This window comes from Canis aureus, chromosome 8 (assembly GCF_053574225.1).
Source record: "Canis aureus isolate CA01 chromosome 8, VMU_Caureus_v.1.0, whole genome shotgun sequence".
Classification (NCBI taxonomy): Eukaryota; Metazoa; Chordata; class Mammalia; order Carnivora; family Canidae; genus Canis; species Canis aureus.
In genome coordinates, this window is record NC_135618.1 from 17048373 (window position 1) to 17071492 (window position 23120).

General features: G+C 40.1%; 1 long non-coding RNA gene across 1 annotated transcript in view; it reads right to left on the bottom strand.

The window, feature by feature from the left end:
* Positions 1 to 1025: 1025 nt before the first annotated feature.
* Positions 1026 to 23120, bottom strand: part of LOC144318394 (uncharacterized) — an 84401-nt gene continuing 62306 nt past the window's right edge. The window contains exons 2-3 of the long non-coding RNA XR_013384270.1: positions 9781 to 10045; positions 1026 to 3818 (exon numbers count right to left, since the gene is read on the bottom strand). This is a non-coding gene — a long non-coding RNA (uncharacterized LOC144318394). The remainder of the gene's footprint in view (positions 3819 to 9780; positions 10046 to 23120) is intronic.

The following is a 23120-nucleotide window of genomic DNA, read 5'->3' on the forward strand; positions in this document are numbered from 1 at the left end:
CGAAGAGTATCTTTCAGGGAAGGAGTGGTCAGTTGTGTCAGATGTTAATGAGAGATGATGTAAAATGCATCCATGGACGTGGAAATATGGAGGTCATTGGTGACCTTGACAAGAGCATTTCCAACTCAGTGTGCAGGAGCTAGACTTCTTACTGTGTATTTACTATGCCCAGACTTTGATGGGACCTATGCTTATCAGAAACTGGACGGTACACTATCTGCCTTTTCATTAAAATCAAAAAGCAACCGATCAACCATCTCAACAAACAAAAGGACAATTTTCATTGATTGAACTTCAGCAGACAAGGGAGAGGATGCCTTTCTTTTTCTGCTGATAATAATAACACTTCCACAGTCTTCGTCTCTAGTTATGGACTTCGTGAGAGAGACATAGGCAATGAGCATTTAGAGGAGGATAGGATGGAGCTCTGGCTTTTCCCCACTGCTTCTCACGGTGTCACAGCCTGAATGGATCATTTACCTAAGGTGGGTTCAGTTCCCTTATCCCTATGATAGATCAGACTAAGATTCCCTTCCAATTCTAGCCTGCTGCGTTTCTAGACCAATTAATGGCTATTTTCAGATTTATACTACCCAAAAGAGCACCTGGCATGTTATGGGCACTCAAGAAACATTTTTAAAAAGAAACATTTTAAAAATATACCTGGTAAGAGACTTCAACATGATACTAGGTGACTTGTCTAGTCAGAGCTGGCAAGTAGGGAAGCCCAGCATTTGGTCTTCCAACTCCAAGGTTAGTGATAGATTTTGCCTAGATTGCAAGATTTAAAATATATAATCTTTCTGTCCATAAAAACACCTCTCTCTTCTTGCACATTTACAATGATATGGATACTAGCCAAGTAAAATAGCCAAGTCTCCTTGACTAATCGGTCTGGACGTCAGAGGCCTTCAGGAGATAAATACACCTCACGAATACTAGGATAACTGATTCGGGTACTACAGTTATTGTTTAAAATAGCTCAGTGTTTCTTTAGTTAAAAGGCAGGAACAAAGTCATTCAAAGAGTAGAGAAAATATTTTTATTTTTATTTTTGGAAGGTTTATTTGTTTGATTCCTCAAAGTAAAAATGCCCCAAATTCCCACACAAGCAGAAACATAGTTAAGCTGCATGGTTCTGTCTTGAGTATGCAAATATCACAGCCCAGTCTTATGTCAGCTTGAAAGATAATGTCATGCAGAAAATTAAGACCATCTGATGAAATCATGTTATGAAATGTGGCTTGAGAGAGCAGCTTTTTGTGTGTTAAGATTTGATATATTTTCACACCAAAACTCAAATGAACAGGCAAAGGAGCCTCAATTAATGCAAAATTTGAAAATTTCAGACAAATTTATAAGGTGTTTACTGAGGAGAAAAGGGAGGGGGGGGATGTCTTAAATACTGTCTTCTGGTAACAGCCTTGATTTGATGTTCTGTGTCTAAGGAACCGAATGCCTCAGCTTTTCATTTAGAGTTTTGAATTTAATCTGATGGCAGTTTGGATATAATAATGATGCATTTATTGTTAATTTCCTTAAAGCCTTGCCATCTAACAATGTAGACCATTATCACCCCAAATACTTTCTGTGTTTGTAGGGATTTCCATATTCCACAGTGCACAGAAGCCGACTCCAAAGCAAGGCTGAAGAGGAATATATGAGAAGTAAGAATATATTTCCTTAGTAACTAGCTGGTCTTTTTTTCATCTCTGCAGACCTGTTTTCCAGAAGATGGGAAGGAGACTTGACAGGACTTTATTGGTTCATAAATTAACTTGGTAGATTTACAATCATTACTTGGAATGCCAGGAACTCTTTTTAGGAACTTATTTTTGAGAGAGAGAGAGAGAGAGAGAAGAAAAAAAAAAAAACATGTTTAACTCAGAATATGAAACTGGCACTGCAGTTGGCCTAGAAGAAGATGTGTTCATTTGTTTTAAACCTATGGTTCTGATCTCACCTGCCACTGACATGGTTATTTTTGGCTGAAGGGAATATTTAAACAGATATTCACAATTACGTTTTCTTTCCAGGGTAAATGCATAAACAATGAACCGTCATGAGCCATGTGATCACCGAGATGTAGTCAAATTTGTTGGCTTCTCTAAGAGACTATGATGAAGTAGAGAAAGGTCAAATGGACACCATGCCAGAGTCTAAACGTCCATTGTTTCCTGCTAACAAGAGAGTCCAGGCCAGGAGTGAAGAAAGATAGGTTAATATCTGGGTGACCTTCTCCTCCCAACTCCCTCCCAAAGCCAACTTGTGGAGATAAATGGCCCCATCCTGAGGGGACCTCTGGGCTCAGGGTTCATGGGAGAGTTATTCTCCTAAGTGCATAAATGAAGGAGATTCTACATTGACAAGAGGTGGGCAGAAATTCTGACCCATGTCTATTGGATCAAAACTCTCTCCTTATCTTATTTCATCCATGCCCAGAAGAAAACTACGTGGAGGTCTCCAGCCCTCTCAGAAGAATGGATACAGGAGGGCAACTATTTAAACTCAGTGCCCCACGCTCTGTGGAAAAACGTAGGCTGCTAATGAAGGAATTGTTCATTTGGCCAAAGCAAACTTGAGCCCTATATTTTGCTGTGATCCGGGCAAGCAAATCAAAAAAATAATTTTTTTTTCCAAATAAGATGGGCTAATTATAGAAGGCAGAAAGTAGGTAAAATAGCTCCTTGTTCAGAAGCATCCACATATTTTCCTGAGATGAAGAGCAAATATTTTGTTTAAATAGCAAGCAATTTTCTATAAAAGTGCTACTGCTTGGAAATGCTCTTTATGATTTATTGCTGCCTTTTAACCTGAAAAAAATATTAATAACTGAGGAGCCCTTGTTGGTATCTTTATTATGCTTAAACCCAAATAACCATAATATTATAACTGGTGTGGTCACATTGAATATTTTTCTTTCATGAATGCAGCATGGGCTTATTAAGAGGGACCAGAAAATGAAACCGGAGGCGACCTTCCAGGCCTTGGCTTTGTGGCACTACCGAAGCAGTAAAAAGGCAGCTAACTTTTAGAAGAAGGTGGGCTGAGGCCACGCAGAGACTCTCCCCACGTTTTCCCCATTTTCTACCAGATAGAGCACTTTCTCTGCGTATGGGTTCATGTCATCATTCAGCTGTTTCTTCTGGCAAAGCCAGAATCCAGAACAGAATCTCAGTGAAAGCGAAACCAATAAATTAGATCTCTTTGTGAGCAATTTGCCGTTAGTTCTATTCTCCTTGCCTATTAAGATTCTTTATTTACTTCACCAAGAGATTTCTGCTGACAAGTCCATCCATTTACCACCAGCCTAGATAACATGATAATAAACAAAATGTCAAAAAATGTATTCGGGAGACCTTCCCATTCCCACCCCCCTTTCCCTTCTCCTTTATTGTCAAGCTGGTATATTAAAAAAAAAAAAAAAATCACTGGAGCTGAAAAGTTTAAAACGGACACGGTGGCAAGGGCTTTTGGTTCAGCCGATTAATTGTATTTTACGGTGTTTATGTATTATATATTTATAATTATATATTTATGCACATGCACACATAAATATCACACCCAGAGCTGGGACGCTCAGAAGGGCAAGCATCTTTCAGCTCCTGCTGCTTCTGTTCCTGATCTGATTTGGCCAATAATCACGTCTCCAGAATGGGGAGGTGGAATGGAGGCGTACTGGGGGAAAGGAAATTTTCCATTTGATGCTTATGGATGATTCCCAGAGGAATCCTTTGTTTCCGAGGATCTTTCGAGTCCTTGGGGTGAAAGGCAAACGCTGAGCAGCTCCGTCTTGCACATAACTCCAAGGGAGACACCTATAATACGAACCAGAGATCCCCGAGGGCACCGTTATACATTTATTATAAAGCAAAGATTAAAACAATTTTATGGAAATTAAAGATAATATGGAACATTTGTCTCTCTCTCAGTCAAAGAGAAAGTTCAACAAACAGCTCCAGGCAGCTCCACGCGAGGTGATCGAGTGGCTGGGGCTAAGGGGCGCGCAGGGCAGGGGCAGGTGGGCCACGTGGGTTTCTCAGCAGGGCACCTTGCGGGGCCTTGGCACCTGGGCTGAGGGAGAACCGACTCGCCTGCAGCATCAGCACAACGGGCCAGCCGAGGGGTACTTAGGTGGCTTGCCCTTCTGAAGTCTGTCTCAGCAGGACAGGGTGCACACAGCCGGTGGGGACCAGGAGGGGTGCTCCGAGAGCTTTCTAGGTTTTGTCTGTGTTGGTGTGTGTGTGCGTGCATGCATGCACGTGCGTGTGTCTCTGCACACGCGTGGTTCTGTTCCTACTTGATTCACGTGCTCCCTAGGAAAAGAATGTACAAAAGCTGAAAATTTGCAAAAACTCCAAGCTGGTAGCATTTCCATTTTATATATAATAGAATCCTGTTACCAAAAATGTGGTTGTCAGAGGAGAGTAAAACATCTGTGTTAAGCAAGAGATACTCTACTTCATTTGCACACAGGGGTCTGATTTGACCTCCAGCACACCGAATTTATGGCAAAAGGAGTGCTTTTAAATTGAGTTTGTTTTATTTTGATCCTCTGTCTGGATATTTCTTTCATACCTCCCAGGCAGTAGCTCTCATGGGTAAGCTTATATTTTTGTTAAGAAAAAAAAAATGCAATTGGTGCTAATCTGGACTTCCATCATGGGCGTTCAAGCTTTCCAATGTTAATAACCACTCCCAAAGAAAGGATCATCAAAAGAGTTCAGACTACGTGGTTTTGCGGTCAAGGCAGTGAGCCATGTTCAGAAATGTCTGCTTTCCTCTCCTTGGTCCACTGCTGGATAACTATGTGACATTTATAAGTTAATTGTTTTCTTTCAGCCCGGATTTCTTCAGCTGTAGAAGGCTACTCTTTATTTACTTATTTAACATGGGTCTAGGGATGGCAATGATTTATGGAGTGAACTAGTTAAAGATATTGGGCTCTTGATCCCACTGACCTGGGCAGGAATCTTTCCTCATTACTCACTAGCTCTAAGACTTAGGACAGTTACCAAGTGTAACGTGTGTGTGCGTGTGCGCACGCGTGTGTGTATAATAGACGTAATGTCTATACATATACATTAGTTATTGCGAAGATTAACCGAGATAATGTATGTAAAGTATGTTAAGACAGTGACTGGCACATGGCACTCAATAAACATCCAGATTTTATAAATAATAATAATAGCTAAGTGTACTTAAGCCTCCACACAAATAATTAACTAAGGAGGAAGCATTATCATACAATTATTATTCATAAATAATAACAGCAACATTTATATACAGATTTTTATGAGCTCTCCCCAGCAATGAATTTTAATGCCAGATCACAAGCACCATACTTCACTTTTCATTTTAAACTATACGACTTTTTCATATAGTGGCATAATGTAGTACAGACGCTTGAAACACCTCCAATTTTAATTCTCCTCCTCCCCCACTGCCTCCCGCTTTGTGCTCTCTAATGAAAAGTAAAGGTTAAGGGCAATCTGTTGGAGGCTAAGGCTTACTAGACAGAGCAGGCCAGCTGATGGCGCAGGGCTCAGAGAGTGATGTGAACAGGAAAGGGGACACGGAGAAACTTATGAAACACACAGAAGGTGTCTGCACTTTCGTATTAAAAATACACTAGGGGAAAAAAACTCCGCACCAAAAATAGCAGAAAAAATATTTTCAAGCACTTCTCGTTTGCTTCCTTTCGTCCTTCCAATAGGAACTATTTTCCTCCAAATGGATGGATGTGTTAGTTCAATAAATACAAAAGCCTTCTTGTTAGAATTCATTAAAAAAAAATAAATGTAAAAGAGACCTCCTTTATAATCACAAAAAGACACGGAAGCCAGGGGTTCCTGGCTAATAACACACATCAAGGAGCATTAAAGGGACAAGGCCTTCGTTTTTACCTAATAACGTCCACCCTGGAGTGTCATTGCTTAATTATGGTTTCTCAAACTTTAGGCAATAAAGGAATCTGAATTTATTTTCAAGCACATATTGATGTACAGCCAAACAATATAGTTGTTTCTTATCTATTAATGAGGTTAAGACCTGTGCCTTTAAAGAGGTCACAAATAAATTCTTGGGTGTACTTTGCCTTTTAAATATTTTGAATATATGAATTCATCGGGATTTGAGGATTAGGTAACTGCTGTCTACACAAAAAATCTGCAAAATTTTTCATTACTTTTTTATTAGTTGGCAGCAAATACTCTAACTGAACTTTTATGAAGCTATAAACATAAAGGACCTTCTGATACTGGTATGATGATAATTCTAAATTTCCTCTTTGCAGCTGTGGTTGATCCCCTCTATTTGGTACAATCTATTTTTTTGTGACTTAACAGAAAAAAGTTGGCTCACTACCGTATTGCCTTCGAGCACTTTCTCGGGAAGTTCTTGAATTAAATCCACATGGAAACCCAATTCCCCTCTCCACCTTTCCCTTAAGGTAGTTATAAAATGTCAGTAGAAAGCAAAGCTGTTTATTTTACTTAGGGTTGGATTCTGTTAGTAAATGAGTTTCTGGTGGGGCTTATGTGCAAACCACATCTTTCAATCAGATTCTTTACATTACTAAATGTGTATTAAATTGTGCCATAAATATTAATTTAAAATTCAGAAGTTCAGATTTCACCTAAATCCAAGTGAATAACCAGAGAGACAAACTGTTTAACAAGTTCTAGATTCATATTCTAGCTCTACTAGCAAAACACTGCTTGACTTCGGGATGTAGTGAGACAGAGGGACAACTGTGCAGCCTTCCCAGTGGGCAGATTTCCCACCCGGCAGAGATCTATCTGTGAGCCGACTCCTCCATGGCAGCTTAGAGATCTCCGCAAAGACAGTGTGGCATCCTGGCAGGGGCGACGGCTCTCCTCCTGGCACCCTGGAGACGGTACGCACTAAGGCAGGCCCTGGCTGCCCAGCCATGTCTAATGCTTCACGGGTTGGAACAGTGTTCAAATATGATGGAACAAGCCAGTGGCCTGGGAGGTGCCAGGAAAAGAAGATGCTGGCAGGTTGATTCATCCAAGATAATATATTTTCTCTGCACTGGACGTTAGGGGGTATCTCTTAGGAAACGGAGCTCTGTTTTTCTGGGGCCTGATAGGCAAGAGGCCCTCACTGGACCCTTAGTGGCTCCATCCAGCTCTCCCCAGCTAGTATCTTTGAAAGAGTATTGCACGAAGCTCCATAGACAGCAAGGTGTTGCTAATAGTTCATGTGTAGGTAAAACATGAAGACAAAGACTTCTGTTGCCTTGTCCTCATCATGTGACTTGGCGTAACTCTGGAGGTGTTTGACCATTTCTCCTACTAAATTCAAGGTAGTTTAAGAAAGGAACAGTGACATCAGAAGAAACTGAGGATGGGTGGTAGAGACCACCTACTCCCCTTTCTTTTTTTTCCTCATTTTCCTGCAGGCCTGAGCCTGTTCTCCCTACATGGAGCTGTAAGTGGCTAGCTTTTGTTTCGGGACTTTGAGGCGTCAATGTATAAATTCCCTAATTAAAGAGATACAGGATAGTTTTTGCTACCTGTATTCCTGTCCTGCTTAAATTTAAAAATTCTCAAGGCCACAATATGGTACTCAGTGGTCCTCCATCTTTTCTTTTGGGAAAACCCATTTAATTTTGTTACAGAGTCTCATGATCCTCCATATATGTGCTTTAAAATCTGTATTATTAGTCACATCCACCTCTGTAGATCTTTGAAAATACATTGAAAGATAATAAATGTATCTGTATGAAATATAATACTATTTGAGATAATCCTTGGTTTTAGCCTCTCTGATATTAATTCTGCTGTCTCCCAGGAGCCTGGAGCCCACGTATTGGCAACCACTGAACTCCCTGAATGGAGGTGGCTGCGAGACGGCATTTGCTATGGTCTTAAGTGCAACAATATTAACTGAATGGATCTTTTGGTATTGTCTGGGATCTACTTGCTAGCATCATCCTGGTCCCTCACTACACAAAAAACGAGGCCTGCCTGGATTAGAAGATAAACCTCAGATGACAGCAAACGTGTAACGGATCAACATGCCTCCCGACTACATGGGTAACTCTATCTTCTTTGTGTCATTAGCTTGTAGGTTTGTGGTGTTTTTTACGCTAATTATATGACCACTCAAGGAAAAAAAAAAAAAAAAAAAAGAGGACTAAGAGGAGAAAGGTAAAAAATAGGCCATAGAGAAGTAGAACTCTCTTTAGTTTTCTTCCTATGTAGTGCTCCAAGGCTTAGGTTTGAATGATGCATTTGACTCAAACAGTAAAAATCTATAAAATGTAGCAGAAGAGAAGTAGAAGGTAGTGGTGGGAGAATGGGCTTTGGAGTCATATGTGGGCTTAAATAAATATTTCAATACTTACCCCAGCTATATGAGCTTGGGCAAGTAACTCAGACTCTCTCCAAGTCTAGGTTTTATCATCCCTAAAGGAGCAATAATATTTATACCTATAAGTTAGTGATTATTAAATAATAAAATTATGTAAAGGCTTAGCACAATTGCTGGTGCATAGTAGCACTCAAAAATTATAGGAACAGTTGTAAGTACCTTGTGACAGGCTGGAAGAAAGAGGTTCCAGGGAATAATATTTAGAGTTTAATTTCTTTTGGCCATTTCTCCTTAAAATCAGTTGGCTCTGTCTTCACCGCGCAGGGTTCTCAGTGGCGGTCAGGTTTAAGCGCTCAGGGGTGCTGGTCAGAACACGGGGACAAAGAGGAAGACGGCAGGGCTCTGAGCAGCCTGGCCCATGAGTCTGTAGCTCAGGGAACACAGTGAGTGGTAGGGGACGGTGGCCACACTGCGAGGACAGGGGGAAGCAAAGCAAAACACAAGAGAAGGAAGAAAACAGGTATTGACAAACCAACTGAAGGACATTTAGGAAGCCGACGAAAAGCCTGGAATCACTGTAGCAGGGCATTAAGTTGAAAAGGCCCAGAAGCCTGTGGACCTGCAGCTGAGTTGACATCAGCCAAGTGTCTAGTACCTGAACTGTCCCTGGGAGCTGGGGCAGAGACAGCGTGCCTTCCCGTCAGGCCTTCTGTTTTCATGGAGCTCTGGCATCACCACTGAATGAAAGAGAAACCCCTACTACTGGTAATAATAATGATAACTAATATTAGTTGGGTTCTTGCCATGTGACAGGCTTGCGGACATGCGTTAGTTCATTAAACCTTCATGACACTTCTACGAAACAGGTAATATTTATTATTGCCACCTACACACAAGAGGTCTGCGGCTCACGGAGATTGTATGATTAGTTCATTGTAATGCAGGGAGTAAAGGGCAATGCTTAGACAAGCCCCAATCCTTCTCACCCCTCAACCTGAGTCCCTAATGGGGTTGCTATGTATGGCTGCACAGGTTGTGCACTGCACAGTTCCTGGTGTTGGCTTTCATTCAGAATATCCCGTGAGTAGGGCAGCTCTGGAGCTGCGTCTCTGGACAGAGGTCTCAGTTCTTAATCACTACTCTGTAACTCAAATTGAATGCCTCTAAGCTCTCCCTTGAAATGACCAAGTAAAGCTTTATGTCCTGACTTAATGTCTTCAATTAGAAGGGGGCTCCTTGGCCTTATCTTCTCTTCCGTACTTTTCACAAAAACGGCAATTCATGTCTATAAATGCGTTTCAAATGTAGGCAATAGTTAAAAGAGTCAAGATCGCTACCAACGATCCTGCTCAAGATAAATTCATGTCAATCAAATAAAGAAATTCTAGACTCTGCTAGTCTAAGCCAGAATCACTTCTAAAGTTTGAACTCCTGCATTACCTTAAGGTGGAAGGAAGAGATTTTTTTTTTCACTGAATCCTTTCTGTTGAGGACCACCATCACCAAATTGACAGACAGGCTGCATGATCACCGTCCAAACTGCTGTGATCGGTGAACACGAAGAGTGTCCAATGTTGGCTGTCCATCCAGGTAAATGAAATGTGGCATCAGAGTAAAACAAGATTAGTCTTTTCTAAATCCTGAAGACAGAAGGGTTGGTTGCACGTGGAAGGCCAGGTTCAGATTTCAAGGATCTAGCTGAAGTCTAGAAACATTAAAAAAGTCAAAACTGTATTATACAGCCAAAACTCAAGGCAGGTAGAAGCGAGACGGTGCTGTGGCAGAGTCACGGATGGAAAAATCAAACCAGGGAACAGAAGCACTAGCTATTTCCCTATGAGACAAGAGGAATCTAGAAGAGAACCAATTTCTTAGTTGGCCAGCTCCCCTCTCATCATTGCCATTATTGTGTTTAGGATTACTGCTGCTCCTTGATTCATCGACATTCACTGGCAGAAATGACTCAGGCTTTTTTGGACTTATTAAATATGGGGAGCAGTGAGCTTTCTGCCAGCATCTTTCCTGAATTTTTTTTTCTTTCCCGTAATGGCTTCCTCTTCTATCAGCCTATCCTGCATTTGCTTTGCCCCTTTCCCTGTTACAGCTCACATGGCCTTTCTTTACACATGTGTGTCACCAGCTTCTCAAACTCCACTGTATTCCTTTCCTCCCCAAATTGTAGAGACCATTATTTTCCCATTAGAGCAGAACACCAGGAACTGAGAACGGTTTAGTATTCCAAGATTCCATAAACAGCCCAAGTGATTGCTCAGTTTTACACGACCTCCACACATCATTTTAGCAAATGGAGATGCATTAAGTTGTTCCAACAGGTGTATGATTATAAAAAGAATGTCAAATTTTTGTGGAAATTAATATTGGAGTATGGGTTCTATTATTACTGCTTAGCAGCAAATGGTTTAAGTAGTATAATAATATAGCAGGCTCTGGGAGCCAATTAATCCATTAGAGAAAAATTCCATTTATTTTAAAAAAAAAGTGATTTTAGCTTGAAAGAGGAATTGGAGACAACAATTCTAAGTGGAATTCATCTTAGCAAATCGCACACTGTTTTGTGGATAATGCGAAATCCAGGTGTGGAAGGCAAAGAAAGGGCATCAAGGAGGCACAATTGCTATTTTTAATACAACGTGCTTTTGAGGGGTATACTAAAACTTTTTATCACGGACACAAATTATTTTGGCATCTTATTGGCAGCCACAATTGGACAAAACATGGAAGTATGTACATGCAACACGAGCTCTTGGCTTCGTTTCTTCATCCCTACATATTTCAGGGTTTTATTTATGGCTAACTTGAAGCTGGATGTCAAATCTGGGCCCCTCGGAACAAAATCTTAATAATTAACTGGCAAAACTGAACATGATCACTTCTGACACACCTACACTGGTAATTACTGCTTTGAGGCCATTTACTAATGAAATTAATGTATTCATTGCCCTAACAAATTAGCATAACTCATACATAATACCCCACATTTCAAGACCTCACTAGAAAAACAACACTTAATACTGCAGAATGAGGTGGCAAGGGCATTACATGGAGACAGTATTCACTGAATTACTACATGGAAAAAACCACAATAGCTAAGTGTTCGTCGCAATGCAAAATGTAAACACAATGTGGGTATTAAAGCCATTAATAGTGTAGTCAAGAGTGTACAATTGATGATTATCTTTGCACTTCAAATAAGCAGATATCACAATAGCAGTAACCATGGAATCTAATTAACTGGCTACTTTTAGAGCTACAAAGTAGGAAAAGAATGCTCCGCAGACAGACTCTTCTTCCCCACCGCTCTGAGAAAGAATATTGTTCAGCTGTTGCCACTTCTCTGCATTTCTTACTAAATGAACTCAATCGCACGCTAATTAAATCCTGCCTCCTACCCCAGCAGCAAGAGGGTTAAAAAACAGAATGTAAACATTTTCACTATGTACGTGTTATTCTTAAAGGGTGAAATGTGAAAATGATCCTTGTATAGGCCTAATGCTTTAGTGTAAGAGGTGATTTTGCTTTTATTCTCTACATGCTTTTCACTTTAAATGACAGAGATAATTATAAGTCCAATAGGATAGTAAGAAAACAAACCAAGAAAAAAAAAAAAGGATACAAGTCTCTAAACTATATATATATATATTTTTTTTTTTTTTTTGACAAATTACAACCTGAAGACATCTTCCCCAGCATACAAGTGCCATGAAAGGTGGTGGTGTTTTCATTACCCCTGTCCTAGACCCACTTTAAGAGACTTGTATCCTGAAATAATCATCTGCTCGACTGGGGTGGTGTTTGCAGGTACCCCATACATCCACACACACATTGAGAATCAGCAGTCAGTCCTTGGAAAGTTGAGGTTTGGATTTGACTTCTGTTTGATGAAACAATGATGCTTCTTACAAAAAGACTTGCATCAACAGCGTCCTTCAATTCACAAGAGTTAGCCTTTACTCAGAACATAGAAATACGTATTTCATCACAACTCAGGATGTAATACCTGGGAGCACTCCTGGGACAGATTACAATTGAAGGCTAAAATCTTTACGGATGGAAGGAAACTTGGGGATCCTATCATTCAGGTTCCTCACTTTGTAAATAAGGAAAGAAACAGTTTGAGCCTTTAAGCAACTTGTTCAAGGTATCACAGTTACTAGGTTCTCAGCTGCAGGCTGGGTTTTCTGACTTCAGTTCCAGAGCTCCTTTCACCACACTGATGAGGAAGTGAATGCACGAATTCTAAGGAAAGAAATTGTAGGTGTCCTCTTGCATCACTTAATGGGAAAATTAACTGATAAGTGTATCTCAGAATCAGGGACTTTTGCAGTTTCGTTTGTTTTTGCATTGCAGAGACCAAGCCTTAAGGTTGCTCACAGATTCTTATGAAAATGAAATCAAACAGAAATAGAACAAAGACTAAAGTGGTGAGAGTACTATATTTCTGTTACACCCGCTACATGATTGTCATTTGGTCTGTGGACTGGTTTCTATTATTTCATTGGCGCACAAGAGGTCTTGTGCTTTTGTAATTTGCACAGTTCTCGCTGAGCATGTCTAGGTTCTAGTACGGCGTGTCTATGCCTACTCCTTTCACCCTTGATTCCTTCCTTTTTCCTCCCTCCCTCCCTCCTTCCTTCCCTCCTTCCTTCCTGCCATCCATCCACTGTCCATCGTCCACACCTCACTGAATATCCCACAAAACTGGCCAGATCAGTGACTGCCAGTGATAAAAACTTCAGCTTGTCATCCTGCACCAATGACTCCCCTTATTTGCAGCACACGTTGGCTACATGGAGATTGTCAGAGGTTCAGAGCTGAGCGGAGCCATAGCTAACTCTGTGTTCTCTCTGTTCCCTTCTGAGGCCAAAAGGAAAGATATTAATAAGGCGACATGACAAACACTAAAAGGCATGTTTAGCTATGCATCTAGGTCCTTGAGTGGTAAAGGCAGCATTTACAGGAGACAAGTGAGGAAGGCCTTGAGACAGATAGGAAAACTTGAGCATAACAAATGTGCTTTTTTATGTATAGAATATGGACTTGAACCAAATGAAATGTTGGCTAAAGCTCAGTTCTAAGAATATTTTGATACTCTAAGAATATTTTGGGTTTAGTCAATGTACAAAACATATAGATTTGATACTAGTTGAAGCTTATAGCCAATACTACTATTAATTTCAAAACAACAGTAGTAATAGCTACCAGAGTTTTGAGTAATTATATATGCTGGCAGTATATGCTTAGAATTTTACTATCTCATATAATCCTCAAAGAACACTATGAGGTAGGCTTTAGTTTTAGAATTAGACTCATTTTAACCCTCTGAGGGTCAGAAGGTTTTATTATGATGATGACTACTATTATTATCAGAACAGGAATAAACATTTTCTACGTTTCTTATGTGATAAGCCCTACTCTACAAATTGCCGCTTAATCTTATGTGATCTTCACAACAATCCAAGAAACTAGGTATGATGATCCTCATTTTACAAAAAGAATTAAGGAACAGAGAGGTTAAGTAATTAAAGGGCACACATATGGTAAGTAGTGAAGCCAAGTGAACCCTATAAGCCTGACTCTTTGGTTCACACTTCTAACCATGATATTCACTACCCCCAAAACAACTTGCTCACATAATACAGAGAAAAGCCAAGATTTGGAGGCAAGTCTGTGAGGTATCACATCTCTCTCTTTTCTGTTTGTTTACACACCAAGTCTGTTCTGCTTCAAAGCCTATGGCTTCCCCTCTATCCAGAGTTCTGTGTCCCTGACTCGCCCCGAGTTCATTTTGCGGCCCTGAACGGAGGCAGCTCCTTCTCAGAGAGGCCTTCTTGGAACACCTGATCTAAGTATGTTGCCCAGATATTCCACATTACACTAACTTATCTCCTTGGTGGCAATTATTTATCACTCTAGATATTAGGTCATCATATATTTACTTGTTTGCCGATGGTTTATTACCTGACTCCTTGTCTCTTAGCTCCATGAAGGCAAGCACTTGACCTAGTCTCTTGACCAGTGTACATCGGGACTTCTATTAATGCTTTGCTGAGAGTAGGTGCTCAAAAGTACTTGTTGAGTGAGAAAATAGGTGCATATATTTAGCCTCTGTGTTGTAACTATGACTCTCCCCGGTTTGCCAAATGACTTCTTGAGGGTATTTTATATAGTGGTGGAGGTGTAAACAATAACAAAACCAAAACCACTTTGCTTTAATGATGAGCAGGTTTTATTTTAGCATCATGGTTGGGTTCGCGTTCCTGTTATCAAAAGTTAAGAGAAGAAAGACACTAAGGACACAACCTTATACCCTACCTGTATGGGCATTCGTGCTGATTTTTTGGCCTTAAGTGGCTTTTTTCGGTCTATGGAGGCCTTCAAGAGTTGCACTGTAATTGGAATTTTCATTTTTCTCTAAGCTAATGGCACAATACTGTTTGGACAACAGCTACAGAACTGACCATCAGAAGGAGCACCTGTCACTTGGAAGTTTATTAAAGAAGAATCTGGAAAGTTGATCGCCTTGTCCTTAATTTCCATGACAATCAACTATTCTTTCATTAAAAAGAAAAAAAAATGTGTCCCAGTTTTCTATTTCGAGTCTATGTGTCTATACCACATTGAGAGAACATAACTTCAGCTTGCATGTGGGACTGGGTAGGCGTGAAGATAAAATCAATCGAGAGTTTCTTCAATGTGGTTTGAGTTTGGGGCAGTGCCAGCGGATGGAGGCAGAGAGTGGCAGAGGAGGTGCCTTGACTAAACGTCATTTCTTCAGTCACATCCTAACTGTTTCCGGACTACAGGGATAGGCATAGGCAAGAACAGTTGGTAAGTAGGCTGAGGGGATAGGTTAGCAAGGGGATTTATGTTGTTTAAAAAAATGGTAAAACATAGACACTGCACCATCATTTTACAGTAGTTAAATATCACTGTGCAGGAGTTAAGGTCTGGGGAGATCTTTTATGTCAGGAATGGCCCTCCATTCCCTTATTCTTATTAAGTGCTTACTGCATGCTTAATAAGGTATGCTAGACATACCTTAACTCACTAAATCTTTAGGTCAGGTAATTCTCATTACCTGCATTTTATTGATGAGGAAATTGAAGCATGAAGGATTAAGTAACTTGCCAGGGCCACCTAGCAATTAAATGCCAGATTCAGGATTCAAACTCCAGGCTGACTGCTACCCAAATCCTGGCCTCCTAAGATCCTCTATTCTTTTTAGAAGGAATTTTCCTAGAGGATCTCAGGCAGGGTGAGTTCTTCATTAAAAAAGCCCCACGTTTTGAAGGCGGGGTGGAGGCAGGTAGAGGAATAAGCCATCTCCCTTTCCTCCAAACATGGCTGTCTGCAGCTCAGATAGATTTGGACAGAGGGGTAGAGAGAGTGATTTGTGTGTGTTTAAAAAATGGTCTATAAAATCATGCTGAGAGGGAAAAACAGAATTGAAAGAGAAACATAATTTTATGTGTTTCAAAACAGGGTGCAGAAATGGAAGGCAGGGGGACAAACCGCTCTTAATGCTCCAAAAATAAAAAAGATGGGATGAGGAGGAAATCCAGGACATTTCTGGAAAGTACGAGTCACTTTATGGCCATTTGAATCTACTATGGTTCAAATAATGACCTAGACATATAATGCCAAAGAGTAACGACCTAATGTTAATGTGACACAATAACTCCAAAAGGTGGATGGTGGGTCCCCTCCAGTGGCCCCACACTTGTAAAGGGCTGGGACTGTCTGTCTGTCATGGCACACACACATCCAGACATGCCCACACGTCCACTGAACTTAAATATTTGGTATTTAGGACAACGTCATAACAATGTCAAAGGACTGGGGCCCAGACTGTTGTCTAGGATCTGGAATTTTAACACCAGGGCTCTGGGAGCGATGCTCTCTGAGAATTCTTTGGTGGCCTTTACCTCTCAAGGCCTTAAGATCCTGTGCTTGCATGTGTGTGTAGTGAGGGAGGCCAAGGATGGGGGGCATCTTGCTTCAGGACCCACTTGAGCTTATCTCACCCCCTGCACGGGAGGGAAGGCTGGGCATGGCCAACCTCATGGAAAGGTGAGGGTGGGGACGCCCTCCGTGTCCTGCACCGTGTGCCTGGGGCTGCCCACACTTAGTGGTGTTTGCAGACCCCTGCGTCCCAGATTCACACTGCAGCAGTGCTAAAACCCTGGTTGTCTCAAGAACTGTGGTCTCGTCAGGCCAGAGCCTCAAGGAATGCCACATCGTGGGGGTCAAGTGCTAAGAACCCAGGGACTGCCAAGGCCCCAGTTTGGTGGAACTTACGAGAAACATTACTAAGAGGCCATCAATCTTCCTCTGGAGACATGCTGGCCGCAGTACAGGGCTGCTGAGGGGGGTGAGCGCCGGGACAGCCAGCGCAGGGCCCAGGCCTCCCCCTGCAGCCCAGAGGGGAGCTGTGCCTGGAGAGGGAACTCTGGGTGACCTCAGGGAGCCACGCATGCGGCCTGGCCAGGGCCGCCCATGAGAATGTTCTCTGCTGTGTTTATAAACTTTACAAAGTTATGCTCACAGTTATATAACCCCTCTGTGGTGCCACGGTTAATGAAGTGCTGGGAGTCAGAAGACGAGCCACGCTGCTGTTTGGCCCGCGCTAGGCTTCCTGCAGAAGGGTTGAACTCAGTGCTCATGTGCTGGTGTGACACAGGATGCGACCCCTCTAGCGCCGGCCCCAGGTCAAGTCAGTCTTCTATTTCAGGAAACTCAGTTGAATTAATATGCAACCACCTTAAAGTCATTTCAAAGAAGGAATGCTAATGAGCGAAATTTGAGGCTGACTCCAAAAGCAGAGCAAGATTGCCCGGTAAAAAATAGCTATAATAATAATGTTGACTCAATAGTTTATCCTTGTTTTTATTTTCCGCGCATCAATCTGTAATACCAAATGTCCGTTTTTGAAAAATGCCACCATTCCATCTCCTCCTCCCACAGCTGCTGCATGCTTGCCTATTTAGAAAGAGCTCATCAGCCTTTTTCCGACAGCTTTCTAATTCTTTATCTCTGTAATAATGATCCAAATAAACAAAACTTGGCTGCTTCTCATCTTTACCTTCATCTCCCACCACACGTGCCTCCAGGCATACACATAGCGCCTAAGTGTTGCTTTGCCCCGAGGAAGCACTCAACAGATGTTGGTTGAATAAATGCGAGGAATCGGCACAACCATTTGCTGATAAAGCTCACTTTCACCTGAAGTAGGACCTGGAGGTTCAAGTCAATATTTAATTAAAGAACTAATAGTTGTGTTAAACCTAATGAATTGCTGTATCTACAAATGTCATAACGTTTCTCTCTTAAGAGATCACAAAGGGACTCCTATGGCCAAAGAAGTGCTTGGATCAGTAAACTATTTGGAGAACTATAAAAATCTTAGTGTCAGTTGGATGAATAAAACATTATATAAAGTAATAGATGGCTGTGGCCGTAGCCTTCCACTAAAAATATTCCATTTCATAAGCACATTCAGAGGGAAACAATATGATTGTGATATTCAAATACATTCAAGACGACAATATGTTCTTTTCCTTAGTTTTCTCAGAGGACGAAGTATTCACCAAAATCACTTGTTGGTGTACTTAAAATGCTGAAGTGATAATATTTAAAATATTTATATTATTTATTAAGATTTTTTTCAGAGGTAGTATTTTAAGAGTTTGAACCTCACGATCGTTTTTCTACCTAGATACGATAGCTTGAGGCAGATTCCTCAAAACAGAAAAAGGGAAATAAACCTTTATTTTTTTTTATAAGACATACAAGACTGGTTACAAGATGAATAAAACTCATAAAAGAAAATAAAACAACCAAATATCAAATTGAACAAGATAAGAATTATGATGTTATTTCACCTTTTATCATCTTAGATATGAAAATTTAAAAATCCTCCATTTTCCTTTGAAAGAAAAATAAGCATATAAAATGTCAACAAGGCTTCTCTTAAATTTTTAACAGACTCATAAAAAAGTAAACTGCAAAAAAACTTGAGAAACATTTTGCATATGATTTCCATAAAGTTGTTTCACTTCCGGAAAACTCAGAATAGTACTGCACATGTTCTGTACAGCACAGCGTGGGGAAGAGTGCCAATGAAGAGAATTGCAGATTTCAGAGTTCTTCTATCAAAAATAATGTGTTTTATATCTTTATAATTGAATATATCCTTAGATTTTCAAATCATAAGTCTTATGGAACCCACCACCACATCTTGCAAGAGAATGTGGCATGTTTCATAACATTTCATGTCCAATTTCCTCTAAAGGTATATCTGTGTTAACTTCTCTGGTGTTAAGGACTGTGGCTGGCCCATTAGTTTTCTGTATGAGGAGAAGTAGGGCTCACATCAGGATAAACAACGTTGTTTTCTCCTGGTACAAAACAGTCAATTAATCAAGAGGGAAAGGATCTCTTTAAATCAAATGTAAGAGGCTGGGGGGCATATCACTCTCTTCTAGAAAACTGGAGTAACCGGTTATCCTATTTAACCTATTCCTCAAAGCCTCTTCATGAAAATCTATTTCCATTTTACAGAGGAAAACAAAGAATAAACAAAGGCAAGTTACAAGCTTAAAAGCAAAATCAGGAAAAAAACAAAACAAAAAACACCACGCCAGGAAACACTAAACCTTTCCTCCCATTACCCACCCACCCCCAAATATCCTCACTACTCAGATTTAAATACATATTTCTTAGAAATATTTTGGTTGTCTTATGCCATTTCTATGTAAATGACTGAAATGATGATCATGTATTTTTGTAAATCTCATGTAATTCTCCATGATTTTAATAAGTGTGAAATATAATTAATCTACCTATGAGGAAATTTTTACATTTAGGAATAATTATCATAGTTCTTTCATCTGTGAGCAACTACTTTACTTCTGAGAAGTCCAACACAGGGTTCTTTCCTTGTGCAGAAAATGAGAATTTTGCTTTGGAAAGATGGGCCTCTCTTCTCCTCGCCCTGCCACCCATCCAGGCTCTGTTTATGGCCCATTATAACTGCAAGCTACCACCTCTCACAGATGTATCACCATCTTTTGGATGCCACAAGTGGGTGAGGATGAATCTATTCAGAGTTCTGAGGGGAGCTGGTGAGAGCAATTAAATGACTTATGCCCAGTTATGGGAAATAGTTAATTAGAAAAGTATAATTAGAAGGGCCACTGGGTGGCTCAGTGGTTGAGCTTCTGCTTCTGGCTCAGGGCATGATCCCTGCCTGGGGATCGAGTCCCACATCAGGCTCCCCATGGGGAGCCTGCTTCTCCCTCCGTCTATGTCTCTGTCTCTCTCCTTCTATGTCTCTCATGAATAAATAAAATAAAAAAAATTTTTTTAAAAAAGTAAAGTATAAGAATATAGTAGAGCCAAGAAATAGTGTACTTTGGTGGAAATTATGGCTATAGAAAAAAATGGAGGTCAAGAATAGAAAAACCTTAAAGTATATTCTTTAGTAAAAGAAGTATGGGACAGAAGTGGCTGTGTATGACTTGACTGGCTAACTGCCTAATGATGACCTCGAGTATTAACATTGTATGAACAATACTCACAGATTTAGCACATTAGCTATCCTGGACCAACAGCCAATTACTTACTCAGGGTACAATGTCTTTCATATGTGAACTCATGGGTTATAAATCATTTGTTTCCCATTAACAGAGCTCATCTTTGAACAAATCATGGCAAGACAAACAGCTGTGTTTCTTACCACAGAGGTACAGCTTTCAATCTAGGCCTTTCTTCCTGAACAGAATTCTATTAGAAAAAAATTTGTTTTTAGAGAGAAGACTACTTTAACAATTCCATGTACCAGAAAGATACATATAAAACATATTAGCATTTATCCTATTTTCCCCCTCATGCTAGCAGAAAGTAACAGAGTGAAAAGGACACACTGTAATATTTAAAAATCTGGTTCATATTTGATCATTGGTATCTTCTTTGCATTTATATGTGTCATTATATGGAAGCAGTCTCCAAGAGTCTTCTAGCTAACAAGCATGAAGAAGTAATCCCCTAAAAGTACCTTAGACATTGAGTCCACACTGGCATTCTGACTTGGGATGCTCTTTGAACTTTCAGAAACATTCAAGGCTCATGGTGTTAGACCATTATCCTGGAGAGAACCCACATACCGTGTAGCATGGCTAGGCCTGACAGAAAACAGGCAAATTAGTGTATTCTACAAGCATGACCTCCAAAAATAAAGCCAAGGTATGCTTGGAGGAGGAATGTGCAGAAATTGACACTTCTTTCTAACTCCATAACTACATAATGAGTCGGGCCTTAAGGCAAGTAAGAAAAAGGGGACCCTCACCTGAGATGAAGACATGGTAAGGGCACTTCCAAAGTAAGCTACATACGGGAGGCTTCAATGAAGGCGGGGGAACTACAAACATTCGCTGTAATAGGAGAGTACGATTTTTCTTCTTGGAGAAATGCATTTCCTTTATATCTTAAAGGAGAAGTTTGAATCATCCCACAGTTTTTAAAAGGGGCATACAAAATCTACCTTTTTTTTTTTTTTTTTTTTTCAGAAATTGAACAAGGTACAGAGATGAATGCTGCAAAACATCATGGATCTTGTAAACCACCTGTTTGTTTTGTCGGTATCTTCAAGTCATAATTGCTGTTACAATTTACTTTTCTGCTGATCCTTAGAAATAAAATGTATTTTTTGGACAGTATTTCTATATAAATATCACTACCTATTATTTGATTACAGCTTTTAAATGGGCTAATTAAGAATTTTGAATAAATTATAACTATATTTTGTTTTGACATCTGTAAATCCATCCATCCATCCATAAACGAAGGCCAAACAAGTTACTCCTGAATGTTGTCATTATCTTAGGGCTTTCTGTAAGACCCCAGTAGGAAAGATCTTTCCCTCTAGAAATTCTATAGTATTAATCGTCTAAGTCTTTACCACTTTGAGGCCACAGTCTTCCATCGGTGTTATTTGTGTGCATGACTGGTGGCCACAAAAAACCATAAGCTTTCAGACGGCCTCTTTCTGAAGCTTTCTACAGTTTTCTGAAACCACAGAACAGCGATTAATAACGTGTGATGAGTGAATAAATAAATGTGGATACATTTTTCTTCTAAGGGATACCAGATTAGTCTCATAATTTCCTTTAGTGGAATTTAGTTTCAGGATAGTAAACTGAGGTTTTTAAAATTGATAGTAGCCCATATAACTGAGGCTAAAATAGAAAGATGTGGTATGATCAGGCTCCCTGCATGGAGCCTGCTTCTCCCTCTGCCTGTGTTTCTACCTCTCTCTCTCTCAATCTGTGCCTCTCATGAATAAAAAATAAAATCTTAAAAAAAAAAAGGGGGGTGATATGACCAAAATCATCATTCCAAATATGAGGCACTTCCAAGCTATGTCAAATCTCACTGGTAATTTATTTTTTAGTTACCTTTTTATAACAACAGCAACAACATAAATGGAGCCTAAATATCCAAAAATGAAAGAATTGTCAAGTAGATTAAGATGTGCTCATATAATTAAATATCTCACACCAATCAAAAATGCTCTTTTGAGGAATTTTTAATGATTTGAGGAGAAGTTTATATTATGCTCTGTGGAGGAAATAAAACAGGATATAAAATTGAATGTTGGGGCACCTGGGTGGCTCAGTTGGGCACTGACTCTGGATTTCCCATCAGGTCATGATCTTGGGGTCATGCAATCAAACCCCAAGTTAGGCTCCACACTCCGCATAGAGTCGGCTTGAAGATTCCTTCTCCCTCTTCCTCTGCCCATCCCCTGCCTTTCTCTCTCTTAAATAAATAAATCTTTAAAAAATAAAATAAAATTTAATATATAACTCAGTTTCGTAATAAAGAAAAAGGAGATTAGAAGGAAGAAGGGGGAATGCATAATTGAAATTTCTTTGTAGGACCATTTGGATGAGGTTTATTCTTCTCCATTTCTATAGTTTCTGAAATTTCAATAATAAGCATATGATAGTTTTATTGAAAAGTTATGAATTTGTACAGAAGAGGGTGAATTTGAATGCCAAAAAAGCAAAACAAACAAAAATGACCCCCACCCCAAAATCTGTTTTTATTAGGGAAACTCCAGAGGAGCTAAGATAGCAAATGTCAAAACCATACAGTACAGACATTATATAAAACTTAAGATATTAAAACTTTTTAGTTTTCTCTCTCAAAATTACTACCAAACATCTTCTAGTCTAAGAGGCATATTTTAGCATTCACATGAAAACGTTCTGAAATTAGAATGTTCTAAATTCCTTTTTCTTTTTTGTCACCCTAAAGCTGTTAATAGACCTTACAACACCCTCTTGTAAGAGACGTTTTATAGGATACCTGGGTGCCTCAGTGGTTGAGCGTCTGCCTTCGGCTTAGGTCATGATCCTGGCATCCTGGGATCGAGTCCCACATCGGGCTCCCCTTAGGGAGTCTGCTTCTCCCTCTGCCTATGTCTCTGCCTCTTTCTCTCTCTCTGTCTTCTGATTCTCCCTCTGCCTCTCTCTCTGTGTCTCTCATGAATAAATCTCATAAATAAATTTAAAATCTTTTTTAAAAAAGATAGAGATGTTTTATAAATCTAAATTGCCAAATATAATTCTCAATTCTCTCTGTCCACTTGTCTGACGGTCTTCCTTCCTTCCTTCTTCTCTCCCTCCTGCCCTCCTGCCTTCCTTCTTTCCTTCTGTGTAACATGATTGAAGATGCACTATGCACCATGCTTAGGG